Genomic DNA, 15399 nt, shown 5'->3' with positions numbered 1-15399 from the left:
GGTCAACAAAGTCGATTTTTTGGAACAATGCTTTTTCGATTCCTTTTAGCGTCCAAAACAACTGTGCAGAATTTGGGAGCGATTGGTTGCGTCCCCGTATTCCGCTTTGCGATTGAAGTTTGTATGGAATTTAGTATGGGAAAACGTGCTTTTTTGCATTTTTCTCATAAATTTAAATTTTTCGTCTAAAACTATCTAACTAATGACGTTGAAGCATAGCCTAGGATATGCCGAAAAACTTTGCCGAAGACCGCAAAGTGATCCGACACTTGTGAAAAAAGCTATAACGCACAGATTGCCTGGTGGTGCTTATCATTTAACATTTAACGGAATAACATCAATAATAAAATCTCAGTTTTTGGCCTAAGTTACCAAGCGAATAACTTTTTTCACAAGCGTCGGATCACTTTGCGGTCTTCGGCAAAGTTTTTCGGTATATCCTAGGCTATACTTTAACGTCATTAGTTAAACGGTATTAGACGAAAGAATTCAACTTATGAGTAAAATGCAAAAAAATACGTTTTCCCATACTAACTTCCATACAAATTTCAATCACAATGCGGAATACGGGGATGCAACCAATCGCTCCCAAATTTTGCACAATTGTTTTGGTTGCAAAAAGGAGTCAAAAAAGCTTTGTTCCGGGTTGATGCGGTCAAATCAAGGGTCAAATTTAAAGTTTCTCCATACAACGTTGACCCACTCTAATACACACAGACAGACATCACCTCAATTCATCGAGCTGAGTCGATTGGTATATAGGACTTGACCCCTCCGGGGGCTCTATCAAATTTTAGTTTTTGGAGTGAGCATATATAGCATTTCGGTACACCTTGGTGCACGGGAAAAGCACTAAGAGAATTTTGGGGATACAATAAATCAGAGCTTTAATGAGAACTCTTAGTTCGCAAAAACGAGGTCTTACTTCTGGGCGATTGAGTTGGGGCCAAGAGTTTTGCCAGGGAGTTCCCAGAAAGCCCAAAAGAAGGCGGTTCCAATGGGCTTCAGGGGCCTCCAAATACGTTCCAATAGAGACCCTCTGCAGCCCCTCTGTAACCCCTTGAAGCCCCATGAAATGGACCTGAGACCCCCTGCGACTCTTTGGAACGCCCCTGAGATCCCCTGAAACCTCCCTGCCACTGAAGGCCCCTGAAACTCCCGTGACACCCTATGGAACTCCCCTGGAGCCCCCTGAGATCTCTTGAAGTGCCTTTGAGGCCCACTATAATCCATCTGAGTCCTCATGAAACGATCTAGAGACCTTCTGGTACCGCCTGAAAAAAACCCTGGCAATTCCAGGTACTAACAAAATCCTCACTTAAAACCCCTGAGGCCCCCTTGAACGCATCTGAGACCCCCTGGAACTCTCCTGGGGTCCCAAAAACACCTTAACCCTTTGAAGCCGGATTTTTCCATATGTTAATATAAAGTTTTTTTTCTACGTGTTTCCGTGGATTTGGTACTCAATAACACAGAAAGGGTAGAATATGATGCAGAATATTTTGAAGATTTTTTGAAGTAACCCCTGGAAAAAAATATAGAAGAATTCTAAACTCTTGATAATCCTTGATTAAAAATTTGATTGATAATTCCTCCAGTCCACAGATTCTTGCATTATTACTTTCAGTGGTTCAGAGGGGAATCCATCCAGAGATTTCGGCAAGAGTTCAAACACATAATTCTTCAGAATTTCCTCCATATGCATTTCTTCATATTTTTTCTGGCATTTCCTCTAAACACAACTCTTAGAATTTCTCTACGGATTCTATTTAGTAACAATTCCTTTACAGGAGCTCACCTAGCGGTTTCCTCCAGTATTTCTACCGGAATTCCTTCAAAAATACGTCTGCGGATTGCTCCAGAATAATTATTAGAAAAATTTAAAATAGTTATATTAAAATATTTCTCCAGGAATTTTTCTAAAGATTCCTCAATAAACTTGTACAGTAATTTTACCAAGGGTTGTCCTAAGAGTTTCTCTAGATATCTGTGTCTCGTATTCCTTCTGGAATTCCCTTAGGGATGCCTTCAAACATACCTCGAGAGGCTTCTTCAGAGTTTCGGGAAACTCTTCAGGAATTTCAGCAAGAGATAACTTCAAAAAGACTTCCACAGAGTTTTTTTTCTAATATTCGTCTAAACATTCAATTAAAAATCCTTGAGAACTTCTTCTAAGGGTTTCTCCTAAATTCCTTGAGAAATATTCCAGAATTCAGATAATTCTCCATGGATTTTATCAGAATTTGTTTGTGTTTAAAAGAACCTCTTAAAAAAGCTTTTGATGATTCCTTTGGAGATTTCTAAATGAACTTCATGAAATTTTCTTTTGAAATTCCAGGACAGAAATTCCTGATGCAATTTCTTAGGTTATCACTGGAGGAATTCCTAGATAAATGCCTAAGGAATAACTTAAAAAAAAACTGTATCTGTAAATCTTTGGATTCTTTGATACTAGCGAATGATCGCGAAATATAAAATACGCTACTTTTAGAACCTCAGAGTGCAATTTTGATAACTTAGCAACATTCACTTGGTGATCTAGGTCATCCAAACTATTCTGGATTTAAGACCGTCAAGCTCAGCAAGCTCTACTTTTGTATCGCTTTACTTTATCGGTGTAAATCTTTAATGATTACACTAGTTTACAGCATTTTTGAACTCGGTAAGCTGATGATCATTTTTGGTGTAGAATCATGCCCTGAGTTCGAAATCGCAAAGGAAAAAAAATACAGCAGAGCGGAAATTTTTTCGACTTTCCATACAAGGTTGATGATTTGAAATCGATTTTTGTTCTATTTTTAAGCAAAGTCGCTCACTTCACACATCTCATTCTCCGTAATCAATGCTCCGATTGAGCTGATTTTTTTACTGTAACTCGCCTACATATGACATGTCAAATAAACGTTGAAAATTAATTTTTAAATTGTTTTTTTTTTCTTATTGAAAAAAAAAATACATTTCTTCACATATTTTTGGAAAAAATTGCTAAAATTTAAGGAGATCGTCCCCAAAACTCGCCAATATCTTGAATTTCATCAATCTGACGCAAAACCTGCATTCAGATGATCAAATGGTATTATGTTCAGCTCTTAATTTATGGAAAAAGATTTAAAATTGGTTGAACAAAACGCAAGATATTTAAATTTTATTAAATTCCATATTTTAAAAAGTTGTAAAACTCGATATTGAGCTGAAACTCAAAAACTGTTCTACTTGAAATTTTTTGAAGCACGGTTTCGAAATCAGCGCTAAATTATGTTTCAAATATTTTGATCGTTGACAGAAGTTCACGACTTTCGTTTTATTTTGTAAACTGGTGTTATTTCTGTCGTATCTTATAATATTACGAGATTCTCTTTGTGTTGTTAAGCGTGCGTCCACTGGCATACATATGATCTTCATAGTATTTTGAAGTATGGCTCATATAATCTATATCTAATCACGAAAATTTATTTAAATGTATCCCAAGAACTCCTTCAGCATTTTCAGGATTTTACTGGGAATTTCTCCATTATTGCCTGAAATCACTGCATAAATGCCTTGGAAACTCCCTCCAGAACTTTTACTTCAGGAGATCAGCAAGAAGTTCTCCAGCAATAAAACATGCTTCTATTTTGGATTTCCCTGCGATTTTTGCATTTTTTCCCCGAATATAACTAGATGACATACTCGGGAATATTTGCACGAGTTCTAAAATCACTGGGAATTGCTCCAGAAGTTTCTCGGAAACTACCCAAGAATTCCCCCAGGAGTTCATCGGAAATTCATCGTGATGTTCTCCATAAATACCTCATCGAGTTTGTAGGGAATTCTTCCAGAACTACCCGTGAAATCCTTCACGAGTTGCTGGAGAGTTTCTCAGAAGTTTCTTCAGGAGTTATTCTAGAATTCCTCCAGGAGTTTCTCAGGAATTACTCCAGGAATCTTTAAAAAAAATCCGATAGAAGTTCCTCGAGAATTCCTCCGGGAATTTTCCCGAGGATTCCTCGGAAATCACCCAAGGATATCTTCAAGAGTTCCCTGAAAACTCCTTCAGGTAATTTTCCCAGAATGCCTTCAGAAAATTCTCCTGGGATTCCTACTCCTGACTCATCTAGGAATTCATCAAGAGATTTCTTCAGAAATTCCTCCACGGTATCCTTCAAAAACTCTTCCTGGAGTTCCTCCAGCAATTCCTACAGGGGTTCTTCCAGGAATTCTACATAGGGATTCCTCCTAAAATTCCTCAAAGGATTTATTTTGGAATTCCTACAGGAATTTTTCAAAGAATTCTACCACGAATTCTTCCAGGGATGCCTCCAGATATTCCTCCAGGTTTCAACCAAGCATTCATCCAGGGATTCCTTCAGGAATTTCTCCAGGGATTTTTTTATGAAAATTCTGGAATTCCGCCAGGAAATCCTACAGGGGTTCCACCTTGGGTTTCACCAAGAATTCCTTCAAGTATTATTCCAGCAGTTCCTCAGGTGATTCCTCCGGAAATTCCTTCAAGGGAATCTCCCTGAATTCCTTCAAAGTTTCCTTCAGGAATTTCTCCAGGAATTTATCCAGTGATTCCTCCAAGAATTACTCCAGGGATTTCTCAAGGGATTCCTCCAGCAACTCTGCAACGGATACAACCAGAAATTCCTTCAGGAATTCCATCACAAATTCATTTAAAAATTGCTTCAGAGACTTCTCAAGAAATTCATCAAGGGATTCTTCCAAGGCTTCAGCTTGGAACTCTTCATGGAACTCCTTCAGGAATTCAGGAATCATCAACTAATTCCCTCAAAGATTCCTCCATAAATGCTTCCCGTAACAGCTCAATTCTCTAGAGATTCCTCCAAGGATTTCTCCAGTTTTCAATAAATTTCCCCACAAAATCCTCCAGAAATTCTTCCAGGAATTTCATTAGTCGTTCTTCACGAAATTCTTCCACGGATTCCTTCAGGAATTCCTCAACAAATTTCTCCGGGAATTACTCAAATAAATCCTTCAGGAATTATTACAGGAATTCCTCTAGGAATCGTTCCGGGAAATACTACAGAAATTTCTCCAAGAATTAGTCCAGGAAATTTTCCAGGAATAAAGTCTTCGAACGATTTGGAATATATGCCGGTGTCATGGTATGAAGGTAGTCCACACGTTACGTCCCTCTGACTGCTCCCAGCTACCTATGTATGTAGTATGTTCCAGTTTCCTCATTTCCTCCCCATTAAGATCATCCACCTGATCTCCGTTTATCCTAATCAAACGCCCCTAATGAATGGTTTCCCCTCTCTCGTATTCGGCAAAAGAATAGGCGATTATCGTTTCTAATCCAATAGCAACAACAAAAACAACGACAACGGAAGCTACTCGCTCGTGTGCCAGTCATCTCAACCATCAATTCCAATTTTCTTCACGCAAACAAAGCCTTCTCTCCTCGTCTGGGATTGGGATTGGGATTAGGAGATAGATGAGCGAACACTGATGGTCCTCAATTTCCCCCCAGCTCTACCCCAAATCCTGAGCTGTTACTGTCCCACATTTGTTTGCCCCTCATTCCAGGGAACATTGATTACAATTAACGCACTGGCACTGCCTCGTAGCCGGTGCGGTGTCGTCGTTGTCCTATAGTCCTCTTCAACGTCCTCGTTCTCCGGTACTTGGACCTGGGACCACCACCAAGGGCCCACGGCGGCCCCCATCATTAATCAGCATAATTTGTCGCCCTGTTTTGATGGGGGCGGTGGGGTGTGGGGCTATTTCAAATATCTCGATGCGACGCGACGCGAGGGGGCGCGTGACATGACGACCGGTGCGGCGGGGTGACGATGACGCTGTCGCTTGCTCGCTGCTCGCAAAATGTGACGTTTGATAAATAAAACTGTTGCGATTAATCATTGTGATATTTTTTTTTGCTTGTGACGGACGTTTATTGTTTGCGTTAGAATGTGGGACGGGAGGAACAGTGGGCTGAAATCGATGAAAAAATGGAACGATTTCTGTACCACGAGGTTTGGGCAGGCTCTTGAACAGCGAAGTTAAATCATGTTCAGTTACAAAGGATTTCGTGCTGCTCGATGCAGGATTTTTTATTCAATGGACCCCAAATAGAAAACCTTAAAAAGTTTTGAAGAGAACTTTCTGAAACAATCCGGAGGAGGACGAATTCTTGAAAGAATCCTTGGAGGAAGTCCCAATGGAGTTTCTGAGAAAATACTAAGATTATTATCGGCAGGAACTCATGAGCGAATCAGTGTATGCTTTTCTGGAGAAATCCCTGAAGGACTTCCTGCTTCAATGCCATGCCAAAATCTTTGGAGAAATCCCTGTAAAAATCTTTGAGAATTGTAAAAAAACCTGGATTAATTATTGAAGAAATCCCACGAGGTTGTTTTTGATGAAATCCCTGAAAAGTTTTCAAAGGGGCTGTCCATAAACCACGTGGTCATTTTTTTGGGACTTTTAAACCGCCCCCCCCCCCCGCGTGGTCATTAGTCCAACAATTTTTTTTATTTGTCCATAAAAAATGGTCATTGGCCGAACCCCCCCCCCCTAATGACCACGTGGTTTATGGACAGCCCCAAAAGGATTCCTTTGAAGATTTTATGGAGGGAGTTCCATAAGCAATATCTAAAGGAACCCTTTATGCAATATAGTAAAGAATTCATAGGAAGTTCTTTAAACGAATCCAGTGAGATACTTCTACAAGAATTTCCAAAGTAATTACAGCAGCAATCCTTGGAGGCTTTCCAACGGAATCCAACGAAGAATGTATGAAAGAAGTTTTGGAGATTTCTGGAACAATTCTGAATGCCTGATTGGCTGAAGTACAAGTGCAGAAATTTTGGAAGGAATCCATGGATACATTTTTAAGAATGTCCATGGAATATTTTCCAAAATTAAGCAATTCTTGGATGAATTCCTGAAGCAACTCCCTCGAGAAAATTCTAAAGCAGCCCCCAAATCAATTCATGAGGGTATCCCCTGAGTGATTTCTTAAAGGAAACCCTGGAAGACGTTCTGTTTTAATGTTGAATGATTTTTCAAGGAATGTTTGGAAGATTTTTTGATACAGGAATATTTGAAAAAATTCTGGACGAGTCTTTAGACTTGCTTTTGAAGGTATTCCATGGAAAACTTTCTTCAAGCTTCTCGAAAAGAATTTCTGAAGAAATTCCTGGAGCAATTTCCAATAATATTTCTAAAGAATGTTTCCATATTAATCCTGGGAAAATTTTAATAATAATCCGTTTAGCAACATTCCTGTGGAGGAATATTTAGATAAGCTCTGAAAGGATCGTGGAAGATTAACCTTAAGAATTGTCAGAGCGGTTTCTTAAGAAAAATCCATGAAGTAATTTCTAAGACAGTCCCGGAATGCTTTCTAGAGAAAAACTTGAAAAAAAAACTGATGGAATTTTAAGTAATTTCAGAAGGCGACTCTAGTGAAAGTTCTGATGAAATTCATGAAGGAAATGCTGCAGCAACTCATGGACTACTTTCATTAAAAATATCTGGAGAAATTTTTCAAGTAATCCATGGAAGAAAAGGAGTCCCCTTGAAAAATTTCGAAAGGTATCCAAGAAATACTTTGAGAAAAATCTGTGAAAGATTTTCTAGTGGAGTTCTAGAAGAAATTTCTAAATTCTAAAGCAATTCTTCGATGAATTTCTGAAGCAAACATTTGAAAGATTTTCCTAAAAAAATATCTAGAGAAATTTCTATAGCAATGTTTTGAGTGATTTCGGAAGGAATCCCTGTAAGATTTTTGTTTAAATTCTCTACATGAAATTTTGAAAGAAGCCTTGGATGATTTTCTGATGGCATGCTTGAAGAATCTTCAGGAAGAATCTTCAGACTAGTTCCTAAAGTGGTCTGTAGAAATTTCTAGAAAACTTCTCTGAACGAATCAGTGAGTGTACTCCTGAGGAATTACCTAGAAGAAAACCATTCATGAAGACATTTCTAGAGCAATCCAAACGAGATTATCTTGAATATTTTTTTCAAAAATACTTAAATTCTCAAAAAAATACATGGCCAGTTGATTTTCTTGAACTTGTTGAATAAGTGATGTTACAGTTCATAGCGGAAGCAACTTCCAACATGGCTGTAGATGACAAAGACTACACTCCAGGATAGTTTCCAAGTAAAAGTTTGACGACCCATTAATCCTGTAGAGATTTAAAGAACCTTCATATAACCCTATACTAGGGTGGCTCAAGCTTGTATGGCAAAACCACATGTCAAAAAGTTCGATGGGCCCCTTCTCATTTCGTTCTATATGATGCCACGATGCTGTGGTCAATTTTTCAGCCAAATCCGTTGACATTAGGCCGGTGCTAAACTCGTTTGAAGTTTGTATGGGTGTTTATATGGGAAAACATAGATTTTTGCAATTTTCTACTGAGGGGTTCTAATTTTCCTTAAAACACGTAATCAATCCTATAGAAATATAGCCTGGGATATGCCGAAAAACTTTGTCGAAGACCGCAATGTAATCAGACACTTGCGAAAAAAGCTATAGCCTAGACAGTACGGGCACATTCAATGAGATTTTATTGCTATTGTTATTCCTTTACATGTTGAATGTTAAGCACCACCAGATGGTCTGCATGTAATATCTTTTCTTATAAGCTTCGTATGACTTTGCGGTCTTCGACAAAGTTTTTTGGCACATGTAAGACTATAGTTCTATATAATTGGCTATGTGATTTAAGTAAAAATAGTGCCCCTCATGAGAAAAATGCTAAAAACGATGTTTTCCCATATAAACTTCCATACAAACTTCAAACGAGTTTAGCACCGCCGTTAACGGATTTGGCTGAAAATTTTACCACAGAATCGTGGCGTCATATAGAACGAAATGTGAAGGGGGCCCATCGAACTTTTTGACATGTGGTATTTTGAGCCACGCTACCCTATACCTTTTATTTTGAATTTATAGTAGTTCTTGCATCCTCTTATAGTCTAGTTGACTTGAACATTTTACTTGGGTTCAGATGGCCTCGAACTATTCTATAATATCTAGTAGTCCTCAAGTACGTCCAGTAACCAAAGCTGAGTATGCACATTATACTCTGTGCAGCGGATACGACTACTGTTAGGAGTGCAGATCTGAATTTCTGTTTTACATGAAAGTTTCGGTAATTTGGGACATTTCAAAAAAAACTTTGGAATGGTTTGTACATCTCGAAAGGGGTCATACAATAACATTGTATATGTAAAGATACAGTTTATAGCGAAAACAACTACTGTAGCGGCTGTAGATTCCAAGAACTGAACTCCAGCACAGTTTAATTGGCCCCTGATTACCGAAAAGTATGTAATAAAAGTCCAGTAATAATCATAGCAGGTTATTCAACGTAACTTTGTATAGCAGGTTTGACAACTGTTTCTGACCTGAAGTTCTGAACACCAAGTTACTTTGAATAACCTGAAATACCCGAAAATGTCGCTAAGTAGCATTTGAATTGAAAAAAAATATACTCAAACTTCAAGAGATTAACTCGTTTACTTTCATTGCCACTGAACTTGTCTAAAATCCCCTGAAACAATCCCTAAAACCTCCCTGAAGGCATCTACACTCCCAACACTAACTCCTGAAACCCTCGCAGAACTCTGTAAATCTCTTTAACCAACCTGAAATCTCCTAAGGCCCCCCTTAATCCCCCATGGAACCCATCATATCTTTCTGTTGGCTTTTCCTAGTCCTCTCAGACTTTTCGTGACCTCTTCCAAACAGTCCTGCTTGAATTTTCACTCACTATTGCCTTCTTGTAATCCTCCCAAAATCCTCTTAGAACCTTAAACCTCCAAAGGCCTCTCAATACCCTGTTGTGATGTTCCTTTGGCCCTATTTGCCTCCCATTCTTCCCCTAAACTTCCCAGACCATCTAATGGCCCACAATCTCTTAATCCTTCTTTTTCGTCTTCTATATGGCTCTAGGTTCCAACTGGACCTTACCTGTCTCTTTTCAAGGTTTTCTTTGCCTGTCATTACATGAATTCAATTATTGTGTGGCAACATACTTTGTCCAGGGAAGTCGGGAATAGGCCTGCCGGAAACCCCTTCTAATGCCCTTCCTACTAAAACTCATCTTGTAATTTCCATGAAACCTCTCTTGCAGTCCCTCTCCCACCCTTTATATTTCCATTGAAACTCCTACGGGTATGCTCTGAAAGCCCCCTGAAACCTTCCTCTCTGAGGTAATCTCGAACTTCTTTAGGCTCCTTTAATCTATGTTGCATCTCTCTCTGACGCTCCTCTTGAAATTCCTTTGAACATCTCCTATACACGTTTCGGATCCACCCCTGGATCTCCCCTGAAAACTTTCTGAAACTTAGCTGGGAAATAGTAACTATTGTCCCAGCAGCTTTGTCACGCTAATTGTCAGATTGTAGAATATTATTGATAAGGAACAGAACCGAGTCTCCATGGAAATCGTGCTTTACTTCAGTAATTATTCGGATTTTGTAGTTGAGCTTTCCTTGAGCTCCTTCCAAAATTTCTCCTAGAATCTTTCTAGATAATGCTCTCAAAGTTTTTTTCTGGTATTTTTGCTAGAGCTCCACTGGAAGTACTAGCAGCAAGAATACCGCTTGGAATTTTTACTAGAAATCATCTCAGAGCTCTTTTGGACATTTCTCAAGTGGCTTCCTGTATTTATTCTGGATACTCTTCCTTGAGGTCCTTTAGTAACTCGTCCTGATGGCCTTCAGGAGATTCTTCTCAAGGAACCTCGAGAGATTACTCATCCAGGAGACTTAGTTTAGCGTTTGATGTGATGCATTCGAAACGACCTCGATGTCGATATAACGACGCTAGAGCTCGATGGTCGCTCAATACTTTTTTTCAGATATAAGAAAAAATCCACTTTTAAAGGAATTCCTTCTTGAAATCATTCTCAGATGTTAACAAGGAATTATTGTCGAAGCTTATCAAGAAATTCCTCTTGGAGGTCCTCTAGAGATTTTTGCTGGAATTCCTCCATGGATTTCTAATGCAAGTCCACTTTAGACTGCTCCTGGTAGTCCTTCCTCTTGGGGGTGTATCATAAATTCCTTTTGCAGAGTGTCCATTAATGACGTATCCTTTTTTAGCTGATTTTTTTACATCTCCTCTTCCCTTGCAGAATATTGTCCCATACCAAAAACATGGCTCATCGCACAATCCCAGAATAGCCCCCCCCCTCTAAATTGCTACGTCAGTTATAGACACTGCACACTTAAAATAAAGTACTGTATTCAGCTGTTCTATTTTCGGTAAAAGTTCAGATTACCGAATGTTCAGTTATATATTACCGAAGTTCGTCAAAAAATTGCCGAACGTTCGGTAAACTCTACTGATTCATCGGTAATGTTTACCGAACGTTCGGTAAAAAATAGCCGAACTTCGGTAAATCTGTGCTGAACTTCGGTAATCCGAACTTTTACCGAAAATAGAACAGCCGAGCAACTGACTCTAAAATAAGTGTGTGTATTAGAAAGATTCATCCTGGAGATCCAAGAATCCTTTGGAGATATCTCCTGGAGATCCTCTACAAATTCTTCCTAATGATTGCTTAGATGTATCTCCAAAAGGTTCTTCCGTGACTTCTCCTGAGAGACCTTTAGAGATTTCTCTAATGGTTCTCCGGGAATTCCTCCTAGAGATCCTCCAGAGATTCCTCTTGAAAATTTTCCAGCATTACTACTCAGAGATCCTCTAGAGATTCGTTCAGGAGGTTCTTCAGATATACCTCCAAAAAGGTTATTTGGAGTGTCTTCTCGGAGATCCTCCAATGATTCCGCTTGTAATGTCCTCCAGTGTTTCCAAGTGAAAATCCTACAGAACTAGTTTCCTGTGATCGTGAAGAGATTCCTCCTGTAGGTTCGGCAGGACTTACCCCCCCTGGAGGTCCTCCCAATATTTCTTCTGGAGGTTCCCCAGAGATTCTTCCTGGAGGTCCTCCAGAGGTACCTCCATAGATTCTTCGTGCAGGTTCTCCAGATATGCCTCCTTAAAGTCCTCTGGAAATTTCTCCTAGAGGTCCTCCAATGATTTCTCCTGGAGGTCCTCCAGTTATTCCTCCTGGAAGTCCTCCAAAGATTCCACCACCTGAAGGTCCTCTAGCGACTCCTCCTGGAGATTTTCCAGAGATTCTTCGTGAGAATCCAAAACAAATTGCGCCCAAGGTTGTGATGAGATTCCTCCTGTAGGTTTGGCATGGACATCCTCCAGAGATTCCTCTTGAAAGGTCCTCCGGAGATTCCTCCTGAAGATCCTCCAAAGATTTTACCTGGAGATCCTTCAGCGACTCCACCTGGAGATTCTCCAGAGATTCTTCGTGAGAAATTAACTAAAATAGCGCCCAAGATTATGATGAGATTCCTTCTGTTGGTTTGGCATGGAAACTTGCAGGTCTTCCAGCGATTGTTCCTAGGAGGTCCTCCAGCAATTCCTTCTGGAGAATTTGATTAGATTCCTCGTGGGAATCCCTCAGAGATAGCTCCCAGATATTGAGATGAGATTCCTCCTAAAGGTTCTGAAGATATACGATCTGAAGGTTCTCAAAAGATTCTTCCGGGAAATACTTCAGCGATTCCTCATGGGCATCCTCCAGAGGCACCTCGTAAATATCCTTCAAAGATTCCTCCTGGAGGTCCTCAAGAGGTTTCTCCTGGAGTTCCTCCGGAGATTCTTCCTGAAGGTTCCCCAAAGATTCCACCTGGAGGTCTTTCAGAGACTCCTCCTGGAGATTCTCCAGAGATTCGTCGTGAGAATCAAATAAAAATAGCGCCCAAAGATTATGATGAGATTCCTCCTACGAGTTTGGCATGGAAATCCTCCAGAGATTCCTTTTGAAGAATCTGAATCGTTGGAATTCTGCAACGAGAAAGCTCCGAAAGATTGTGACGAGATTCCTTTCTAAAGCTTCTGCAGATATACGATGTGAAGGCTGTCAAGGGATTCCTCTGGAAAATACTTCACCGGTTTCTCATGGACATCCTCTAGAGGAACCTCGTTTGAAATCCTCTAAAGATTTCACCTGGAGATATTCCAGCGTTTCTTTCTGGAAATTATCCAGAGATTCTTCACGAGAACCCATCAGAGATAGCGTTCAGAGATCGTATTATGATTCCTTTTGTAGAATTGGCATGAAAATCCTCCAGAGGTACCCCCTGGAGATCCTGCAAATATTCCTTCTGGAGGTTCTACAAAGATTCCTCCTGAAAGGTCTTTCAGCTATTACTTCTGGAGAATCTGCACAGATTCCTCTCGAGAATCCCAAAAAGATAGCTCTCAGAAGATGTGATGAGTTTCCTCCTGAAAGTTCGGTAGACATACGATGTAGAGGTTCTCAAAAGATTCTTCTGGGAAAAACTCTAGCTTATCCTCATGGACATCCTTCAGAGGTACCTCGTAGAGATCCTCCATAGATTAATTCTGCAGGTCCTTCTAGAGGCCTTTAAAGATACTTTCTGGAGGTCCTCTACTGATTCCTCCTGGAGGTCCTCCAGATATTTCTCCTGGAGGTCTTCCAAAGCTTCCTCCTGCAGGCTCTCCGAGATCCCTCCTGGTGGTCCTACAGCGACTCCTCCTGGAGTCTCTCGATAGATTCCCTAGGGTGGTTTGACTGAAACCACTACTGGAAGCTTTCTAGACATACTTCCCTGAGATCCTCGAGAGATTCTTTGTGGGGCTTTTCTGATATATTTTCTATATGTATTCCAAATGCTTCACCTGGGAGTCTTCCAGAGATTCATTCTGGAGATCCTGCAGAGATGTCTTCTTTAGTTCCTCCGGATGCTTCTTCCGAAAATCGACTAGTTTCTTCGGTGCCATACATAAATCTCCTAGATATTACTACTCGAGGTTCTTCAGCTCTACCTCTACAAGGTTCTTTAGCTATTCTTTCTGGATGTCCTTCAGAGAGTTCTTTAAAATTTTATCCTGGAGGACTCCAGGGATTCCTAGCATGCTACAAAGATACTTTCCAAAGATCCTCTAGAGATTCTTCCTGGAGCTTCTTCTGACACATTGTAGGTTCTCTAGAGATTACTTCTATAGGTAATCCAATGATTCCTTCTGTAGGCTCCTCCAAAGATTTCTGCAGGAGGTCCTTCAGAGATTCCTCCCGGAGATCCTCCATAGATTCCACGTGCAAATGCTCCAGAGATTCCTTCTGCATTTTTTCCGAAATACCTCCTGCAGGTGCTCCAAAAATTTTTCCTGGATATTCTCCAGAGATTCCTCCAGAAATCCACCTAGAGATCCTCCAAAGATCTGGAGGTTCTCCAGGGAGGATTCCCTGGAATATCCATCGTAGCTTGTTGGACGCAGTGGCTTAATGTCCCCAACAGGGGAGGAAAAAATTCCTGCTGAAAGTTCTCCAGAGATATCTTCTGAAGATTCAGTAGAGATTCCCTCATAAAGTTCTTCAGATACATCTCTTAAAGTCTTCTAGGGTTTGCTCCTGGAATTACTGCAGAGATACTCTAGAGATTCTTCCTGAAGTTTTTTTGAAATATATATCCTGAAGGTTATCCAGATTCCTCCTATTAGGGAAAATCCTCCGGACATTTATCCTGGATATTAACCAGAGTTTACTTATGAAGGTGTCCAAAGATTCATCGTCAAGATCCTCTTAAAATTTGTGTCAGACTTCCTCCAGAAATTGTTTCACGCCACGTATTTCTCACGGTGTTAGACTTGTTCATACTAGTCCCTGTTACTCTGTTATTAGACCTTTTTAGCGTTTCTCAAAAGTTTCTTCCAGGTGTTCCTCCAGGGAATTTCCCCGATGGAAGATTTCTCTAGAAGCTCCTCTGGCTATTTTTAGCAAGGTTTCTCCAAAGATTCGTGGAGCCTCGTAGCCGTGCGGTTAGGCTCACCAAGCTTCTAATCACACCATGCTATGGGGTGAGGGTTCGATTCCCGCTCCGGGCGATGAAACTTTTCGTGAGAATAGTTTCTTCTCCGTATCCACTGGTGCGCATGCTCCGTGTGTCCCTTGTCTAGTGTTTAAGTTTCATGCAGTCTGTGCAGCCTCTGGCTGAAGACGGTGTCCGCGTCTTTTTTGTTTAAGATTGTTCCCGAAACTCCCCCATCGTGGAATTTCTACTGGAATTCCATCCAATGTTTCTCCATGTGGAGCTCTACATGAGATTCTTCCTTGGGATTTTCTGAGATCCCTTACGCAAATAATTCACAATTTAGATTCTTCCATGACTCGCTTTTGGAGCTCCTCGAGAGTTTCTTTGCGAAGTTATTCTAGGGATTCCTCCCAGAGGTTTTTCCAGTTTCCTCATGGATTTTCCCAGAGAAGGTTTGTGTGAGGATACATGGCAAGGAATATGTTCCGACTTCTCCCAAAATAATTCTAAGATAACTCTGGGCGCTTAACCACAGAGCTCATTCAGAGATTTTTCTACGGAGCTCTGTTGTGA

The 15399-nt window shown here is 40.3% G+C and overlaps 1 protein-coding gene across 1 annotated transcript in view; it reads left to right on the top strand.

The window, feature by feature from the left end:
• Positions 1-15399, top strand: part of LOC109432919 (uncharacterized) — a 113405-nt gene that overhangs the window by 95962 nt on the left and 2044 nt on the right. The gene's annotated exons all lie outside the window — the stretch shown is intronic.

Source organism: Aedes albopictus, chromosome 1 (assembly GCF_035046485.1).
Source record: "Aedes albopictus strain Foshan chromosome 1, AalbF5, whole genome shotgun sequence".
Classification (NCBI taxonomy): domain Eukaryota; kingdom Metazoa; phylum Arthropoda; class Insecta; order Diptera; family Culicidae; genus Aedes; species Aedes albopictus.
Note: the sequence above shows the minus strand (reverse complement) of the source record. Positions and strands in the feature narration are given on the sequence as shown.